This window comes from Salmo salar, chromosome 07 (genome assembly GCF_965601325.2).
Source record: "Salmo salar chromosome 07, fSalSal1, whole genome shotgun sequence".
NCBI classification, from domain to species: domain Eukaryota; kingdom Metazoa; phylum Chordata; class Actinopteri; order Salmoniformes; family Salmonidae; genus Salmo; species Salmo salar.
In genome coordinates this window covers 49,450,646-49,458,915 of record NC_138297.1, presented here as the reverse complement: position 1 = coordinate 49,458,915, position 8,270 = coordinate 49,450,646, and the positions used below count along the sequence as shown (strand labels likewise).

Below are 8,270 nucleotides of genomic sequence, written 5' to 3'. Positions count from 1 at the left end.
TGCCCGTCTGAAGTTTGCCAATGAACATCTGAATGATTCAGAGGACAACTGGTGAAAGTGTTGTGGTCAGATGAGACCAAAATGGAGCTCTTTGGCATCAACTCAACTCGCCGTGTTTGGAGGAGGAGAAATGCTGCCTATGACCCCAAGAGTACCATCCCCACCATCAAACATGGAGGTGGAAACATTATGCTTTGGGGGTGTTTTTCTGCTAAGGGGACAGGACAACTTCACCGCGTCAAAGGATCGATGGACGGGGCCATGTATCGTCAAATCTTGGGTGAGAACCTCCTTCCCTCAGCCAGGGCATTGAAAATGAGTTGTGGATGGGTATTCCAGCATGACCATGACCCAAAACACACGGCCAAGGCAACAAAGGAGTGGCTCAAGAAGAAGCCCATTAAGGTCCTGGAGTGGCCTAGCCAGTCTCCAGACCTTAATCCCATAGAAAATCTGTGGAGGGAGCTGAAGGTTCGAGTTGCCCAACGTCAGCCTTGAAACCTTAATGACTTGGAGAAGATCTGCAAAGAGGAGTGGGACAAAATCCCTCCTGAGATGTGTGCAAACCTGGTGGCCAACTACAAGAAACGTCTGAACTCTGTGATTGCCAACAAGGGTTTTGCAACTAAGTACTAAGTCATGTTTTGCAGAGGGGTCAAATACTTATTTCCCTCATTAATATGCAAATCAATTTATAACATTTTTGACATGCGTTTTTCTGGATTTTTTTGTTGTTATTCTGTCTCTCACTGTTCAAATAAACCTAACATTAAAATCATAGACTGATAATTTCTTTGTCAGTGGGAAAACGAACAAAATCAGCAGGAGATCAAAAACTTTTTCCCCCACTGTACATGGAGAAGACTTTTAACCCTTCATGTTCCGTCCTACTGTAAGGTGACATCTGCACTGAGCAAAACCCATTGATTACCTATAGTCTGAAGTGAGCAACACTTACCTTTGACTACCCTCAGGCTATATGACTGTTTAAGATCATTGAACCATCCAGGGACATTAACTCTGCAGCAGTAGCTCACACTGTCTGCAGGCTTTAGGTTTAAAATGGTGAGATTCACTGTTCGATCTCCAGCATTAACTTCATATTTGGATTGATCTTCCTTTATGGGATCAGTACACTGAAATATTCCACAAGTTCTGCCCCAGCATGTCTCAAGCTTTATACCCCAAAGGTATGAGCAGACAAGGGTAACAGCGGTTCCCTCTAGTACTGATATCTCAGTCCCAAACACTGGTGAGGACATGGCTGCTGTGGGGATAAATGTCACATCAGAAAGATGTTATTTTTGGGATGGTCAGTCTCTTTCTCTGTTTAGATTGTGACACCGACATCAACCTTAGGACTAGCATTTCAACTTCATAATCACTGTACTAAAATATTATGTCAACTCAAGAAGAGAGTTCTGTAGATGTCATCTTAAATGTTGGTTAAACTGAAGCTCATTGTACATAAATAGATGTTGACAGGTTCTGAACCACTACCCAACTACTTTGAATACATGGTCAACTAGATAAGTCATAGCAGGTTGGTTTATAATACCAAGAGAGGAATATTCATCCCATGTGATCTCTTACCCAGTAGCAGGAGTAGAAGTGCTGGCTGAATCATGGCCACTGTGAAGAGATTATGGTTTAATGCTCCCAACCCTTATATTGTAACTCAAGAGAAGCATTGTTGTTGTGAACAAATGTTAAAACACAATCATTTATCAATCCAGACCTGTTTGAAAGATTTCATGTGGAAGAAAATATCTAAGAAAGAATTGTCTTTGTCTAAGTTTTTTTTCAATGTCTGAACTAATGTGCACAATTTCCTTCTGAGAGTTAACAAGCAGTGTTGTACCTTTCCAGTTAAACAAAATGACAAAGTGATGATAAAGTGATTTGACTACCAAAGTAGCCCCTCAATAGAGCAGTACAGTACATTTCAAACATAGATTCAACCACAAAGACCTGGGAGGTTATCCAATGCCTTGCCAAGAAAGGCACCTATTGATAGATGGGTACACATTTTTAAAGCAGACATTGAATGGAAACCGCCCAGGGATTGTCCAATGGTGACTTTAAAACACTTACAGAGTTTAATGGATGTAATAGGAAAAAAATGAGGATGGACCAACAACATTGTAGTTACTCCACAATACTAACCTAATTGACAGAGTGAAAAGAAGGAAGCCTGTACAGAATGAAAATATTCTAAAACATGCACTAAAGTATTGTTGCAAACATTTGTTCCTGATTACGAAGTGTTATGTTTTGGGCAAATCCAATAAAACACGTTACTGAGTACCACTCTCCATATTTTCAAGCATAGTAGTGACTGCATCATGTTATGGGTATGCTTGTAAATGGTAAGGACTGGGAAGTCTTTCAGAACAAAAAGTAAACGGAATGGAGCTAAGCACAGGCAAAATCATAGAGGAAAACTTTGTTCATTCTACTTTTCACCAGACACTGGGAGATTAATTCATCTTTCGGCAGGACAATAACCTAAAACACAAGGCCAAATCTACACTAGAGTTGCTTACCAAGAAGACAGTGAATGTTCCTGAGTTGCCAGTTATCTCTTAAATCTGCTTGAAAATGTACTGCTAGACCTGAAAATGGTTGTCTAGCAATGATCAACAACAGATTTCAGAATTTTTTTAATGATAATGGGCAAATGTTGCACAATCCATGTGTGGATTGAGACTAACGCGGACGACAGAGCTGTAATCACTGCAAAAGGTGATTCTAACATGTATTGACGTAGGGGCTTTAATACGTATTGATATAATCAAGATAGAGTGCATTCGGAAAGTATTCAGACACCTTGACTTTTTCCACATTTTGTTCATTTCAATGAGTCTGAACTAATGTGCACAATTTCCTTCTGAGAGTACACAGGCAGTGCTGTACCTTTCAAGGGAAACAAAACAACAAGGAAGCTATGATAAGGAAATTTGACTACCAAAGTAACATTGCAGTTACATGGCATTAACTTTGATGAACTGAACACGCACTTTGAAAATAGCAGTTAAATGTATAATCTAAGTTGATGTAAAATACGTGATGGAGATTTAAATCTATTGATTCCCACATTGACTATGATATGCATAATAGGTATAAATAAAACTCACAAGCTTTGTTCCAGTATTAGATTTGACCTCTAGTCAGTCTCAACTTCATTTAAATACACATATTAAGCAAAGAGCACCATTCAAATAATTTAGAAGAGATACTGTACAAAACGGTTACAAAAGGTTGTTAATCATATGTGAGTAAGTATCTCTTCAAAGAAAAGTACAGAGTGCAAACTCATTGGACTGATGGCACACCTACCCAGTTAGCTTTGCTCTTCCCTCCCCAGGACGGTTGTGAAATAGGGAGACATGGGAAAAAGAGAGATGAATTTATAGAAGTGTCTTTCTCTCCTCCCTCTGTGCTGACAGGGTAACCAGGGGTGCGTTCAGTTCGATTCAACGTTTGCTACATTGCGTGACGGTTTGTACTGATCAACATGTTTCCCCAAAACGGTGAGCAGTTCTTCAACAGCCTTTGAGGTATGTTTTCTCCCGTTTGGTGGGTGTGGTGGGGTGTGGCCTGATCAGTATGGGTGTGACCATTTGAAATGACATCTCGTTCAGCACACCATATGGTACTCGCCCTCTGAGCAACAGTAATCACAACGTTTTTCAACTGGTCATTCGGTACAGTACCATTTCCGTTGAATTCAACGTTGCACACCATTCTATCGTACTGAATGCACCCCAGGTGATGCTGAAAGTTCCGTTTTAACCCCTCCCTCCATGTATAAAAAAACACTGACCAATAGGCCTAATGTATTTTCTCTGTTATTACAGTTAACTTCTTACATGTTTTTTATAAAGTAAATCTATGTTGCCTGATTGAATGTACATTTCTGTTGGTGTATCAAGTTTACATTTGTCACAATAATTTGCATTACATTTAATAACCACTAATCAATTCATTGTATTTGCACTGGACATGGGCTTCACAAAACAACTGCATTGCACAGTACAATGTCCACTGACCTCTGATTAATGAGATAAGATTTAAAAAAATAAGAAAACCACCACTGATATCATTTTAACCTGTGTCAGTGAGTTCTCCCAGCGGCTTTCAACAACCCAATAAATGATTCATGGTGGATGATTTATCAAGTTGTTTAATGTATAACAGCCATCAACTACATGAATAAGGGCAAGAACCCCCACCCCTCCCCAGCTATCCATGAGCCTGTGCTTATGACTGTAATAGCTGACACAGTCAACAAACAATGATAACAGGGAAAACTCTAATGATATCCAAATGTTGCTTTTTTTATTTTATTTAACCTTTAACTAGGCAAGTCATGTTGTTTACTGTAGGTATAACATGGATACTGTCATACTGTCACACCCACAACAGTCTGTCTGTCTCCATCTTTACAGTTCTCTGAACGATGTCACCTGGAAGTGGACACATCATTCTACATTGATGTGATTACTGCCTCCATCTCACCATTCTTGCTGGAGGGTGAAAATAATGGTAGTACTGTTGTCACTAATCAAACATATTTTATGTAAGTACGTCGACAGTTGCATACATAAGTGAGTGTAACTTCATTGTTCTCATTATGAAGATTTTTACTCTCTGAGAATCTCTGAAAGTTGTCACCATACATGTTTTATATACAAACTTGAAAATCCTCTTCTCTTCACTAATCAAATTATCCTCATGTACAACAAGCTATATTATCACAATACATCCAAACACCAACCAACAAATTAAGATTATAATTTGATGTTGCATTAGTAAAACATTGTAAAATCTAGTCTAATATAAATATACTTCCTATATTTCTTTCATAAGAGAAAGCTAACTCTCATAACTTGAATAACGTAAACAAAAATGATTTAATCTTATTGAATATATTATTTATAATGGTCTAATTTAGTTATCTTGGACCATCCATCCCTCTCTTGTTGCATCATCATGGCTGGTCCTCTTCATCCTGACCCACACTGACCTTAGAAAGCAAACACAACAGTACAAAGACTCTCACTGGAATTAGTTCATGAACACCTTACTTAATTTCCATACTGTCAATGGGTGCAAAATCTAACAAGACACTATACAAGGGACTCTGAACAACAGACTAAACATGAGGAGGGTCTTTTTCATAAATATGGGAAAAAAGTGTGTACATTCTTCAGGGCTTCCAAGTTCAACTGTTTTGAGAAAAACGTCTCCACTCTGCAGTTCTCTCCAGCGTAGGCCTAGGATGAAGTTCCCATTCTTAGCAAACTCCTTTCTTATCGATGAGATCAAAGCCAGCAGCCCTCCTATTTTAATCGAGCATTTTGGTTTATTAATATGGTCAATAGGAATATAAACTTGAGATCATATGAGAAGAGTGAAATGAGTGAGCATGACATTGATTTCTGATGTGGGAGATGTAGGACTACTGTACCTGCTCCAACATCTGTTCCTTTACCACTGGGTCATTGAGGTCAGCTCCTGAGTTAGATTTCAGTGACATCCTTACAATGGTCTGCTTGATTCTCTTTTCTAGAGGGACATTGGAATGGTAAGATGAGACAGCCACTCAAATGATATTGAGTTTATATACAACAAATAATTAACTTTTCTTCCAATGTCCTATAAAGGCTGTAAATTACTTTGGAACTGTGTAGTAGCAAGCCTCTGTATTCTATGTTAACCAGTATGGAAATATTATCCGATATTAGAAACCACATGAGCACATATATTTGCATTAATCCCTGGTAAGAGTGGGGAGAGAGAGGTGGCATCTGACAGTGGTGTTGTCTACATGAAGCATCAATGTTTCCGGCATCTGACAGTGCTTGTTCAAGTGGGACCCTATTGGGGCTAAAATGTCACCCCTTCACCTGTCTTACAGATATAACCCCAATAAGACAGCAGTCTTGTGGCCTGTCTAGTCTAACGGTAATGCCACATCCTCTGGAACACGTCTATGGTGTCAGCGTAGGTTTGAATCTGGCCTAGTGCACGTTGATGCAACCTCTGTCTATCTTTCCCTACTGTCATCCTCTCTTTCTGTTAAAAAAGATATACGTAGATGAGAAAAATATGATAGTCTTACTTTCAATGCAAAGGAACAATCTCTTCTGAGAGCAGTCTCTATTGTCCATAGAGGAGTGTTCAGATGGAGGCAGTTACTACCACCCAGTTGATGCCGATATCCTGTGCTCAATATTACAATATTAGATTGATTTACACTGAAGCATTAAGGATATAGTATATAAGCATACATTCACATGGTTCGACTGCTCAGGTGTCACTGAAGGACACATCCAAGGACTGCTGGCTAAAGAAGAGGTCAGGGGCTGCACCTGGGAAAAATGGATCTGAGCTTATGGTTTGGAAAGCAGTGTTGCATAAGTACAGCCCATCAGTGCAATTGTATGTCAACATTACAAATGTCACAGACATCTCATTCCCCGAAAAATCGAATGGCAGTATTAGGTCAAAAGTTGTCGCTGACAGTTGGATGGACTCCTTCAGTCCTGCTTGAAATATTAATAAAGTGGATTTAGTCTAGACATCATTGAACACCTCTCAAATAATGTTACATTATGACCATTTTAATTGCTTTTGATTCATCACTCAATGCACTTTCTATGAAGAATGAAATTCCACACTGATCAAACTCTAAATGGTTGTTTATTCAGAACAGAGATGAAAGGAAATACAAAATTTAAAATAATTACATTCTAACTAAATAGCGTTCTCAAAAAGTACAGATCACACAGTTTTTAAACAATCAAAGTATCATATTAAATTATAAGTGTAACGGCTGTCGTAGTAATGAAACCAAGGTGCAGTGGAGGACGTGTGTTCATCTTGAAATTTAATTGAAAAAGAGAACACTACAAAAATAAACAAAACACGACAGCAAAACAGTCCTGTCAGGAAATACTCTCAACAGAAAACAATCACCCACAAAACCCAAAGGAAAAACAGGCTACTTATGTGTGACTCCCAATCAGCAACAACGAACTACAGCTGTGCCTGATTGGGAGCCACACACGGCCAAACCAACGAAACCAGCCAACATAGAAAAATGAACATAGAACGCCCACCCAATTTAACACCCTGGCCTAACCAAAATAAAGAACAAAAAAAAAACTCTCTATGGCCAGAGCGTTACAATAGGTCCAATAACAATGCTTATGAGTTTGTATATGTAAGTAGAATATCATTAAGCAATATCATGTAATAGAGATTATAATAAGTAAAAGTAGTAATAATATTAATAATAGTGGTGTAAAAATATAATGAATTGAAATGCAGGTTCCTTCCAGACCATGAGTGTGGTAGTCTGTCTGCAGACTGTCCATAATGACACGGAGAGCCCTCTAGTGGAGATCTGTTGAAACATCATACACAGGATTAGAGGACATCAATGTACAGTATCTTATATGACCAGGCCTTGTCATTATGTTTTGGCTCATTCTAAAGACTATTACTAGAAGAGTGATTCTAGACTCTGTTAAAGGGAGGGAGTTAAAGACATCTCGCCCCCAAATGTTTCTGTAAAGAGGGGGTGTCTGGGATGTGGGTTGAGTCTTATTCAGTCTTATGTGGGTTGAGTCTTATTCAATAGGGAGGTATATTTAGAGCATTACAAAAAGTAATACATTGCATAGAGCTGACATGAGAGTCAAGACAGTAAATCTATTTTCTACATGGGTAAACCAATACAGTTCTATGTAATATACAGTACAAGTCAAACGTTTGGACATACCCACTCATTCATGGGTTTTTCTTTATTTTTACTAATTTCTACATTGTAGAGTAATCAAAACTATGAAATAACACATATAGAATCATGTAGTGACCCAAAAAGTGTTAAACAAATAGCCACCCTTTGCCTTGATGACAGCTTTGCACACTCTTGGCATTCTCTCAACCAGCTTCATGAGTAATTTTTTCCCAGCAGTCTTGAAGGAGGTCCCACATATGCTGAGCACTTGTTGGCTGCTTTTCCTTCACTCTGCGGTCCAACTCATCCCAAACCATCTCAAATGCGTTGAGTTCGGGTGATTGTGGAGGCTAAGTCATCTGATGCAACACTCCGTCAATCTCCTGCTTGGTCAAATAGCCCTTACACAGCCTGGAGGTGTGTTGGGTCATTGTCCTGTTGAAAAACAAATGATAGTCCCACTAAGCGCAAATCAAATGGGATGGTGTATCGCTGCAGAATGCTGTGGTAGCCATGCTGT

General features: G+C 38.9%; 1 non-coding gene across 1 annotated transcript; it reads right to left on the bottom strand.

Moving 5' to 3' along the window:
- Positions 1 to 964: 964 nt before the first annotated feature.
- LOC123743778 (uncharacterized) lies at positions 965 to 3,420 on the bottom strand. Its single transcript, XR_014392837.1, has 3 exons — positions 3,340 to 3,420; positions 1,594 to 1,632; positions 965 to 1,267 (listed from the first exon to the last, which is right to left on the bottom strand). It is a non-coding gene; the product is annotated as an uncharacterized LOC123743778 (transcript).
- Between the last annotated feature and the right edge of the window lie 4,850 nt (positions 3,421 to 8,270).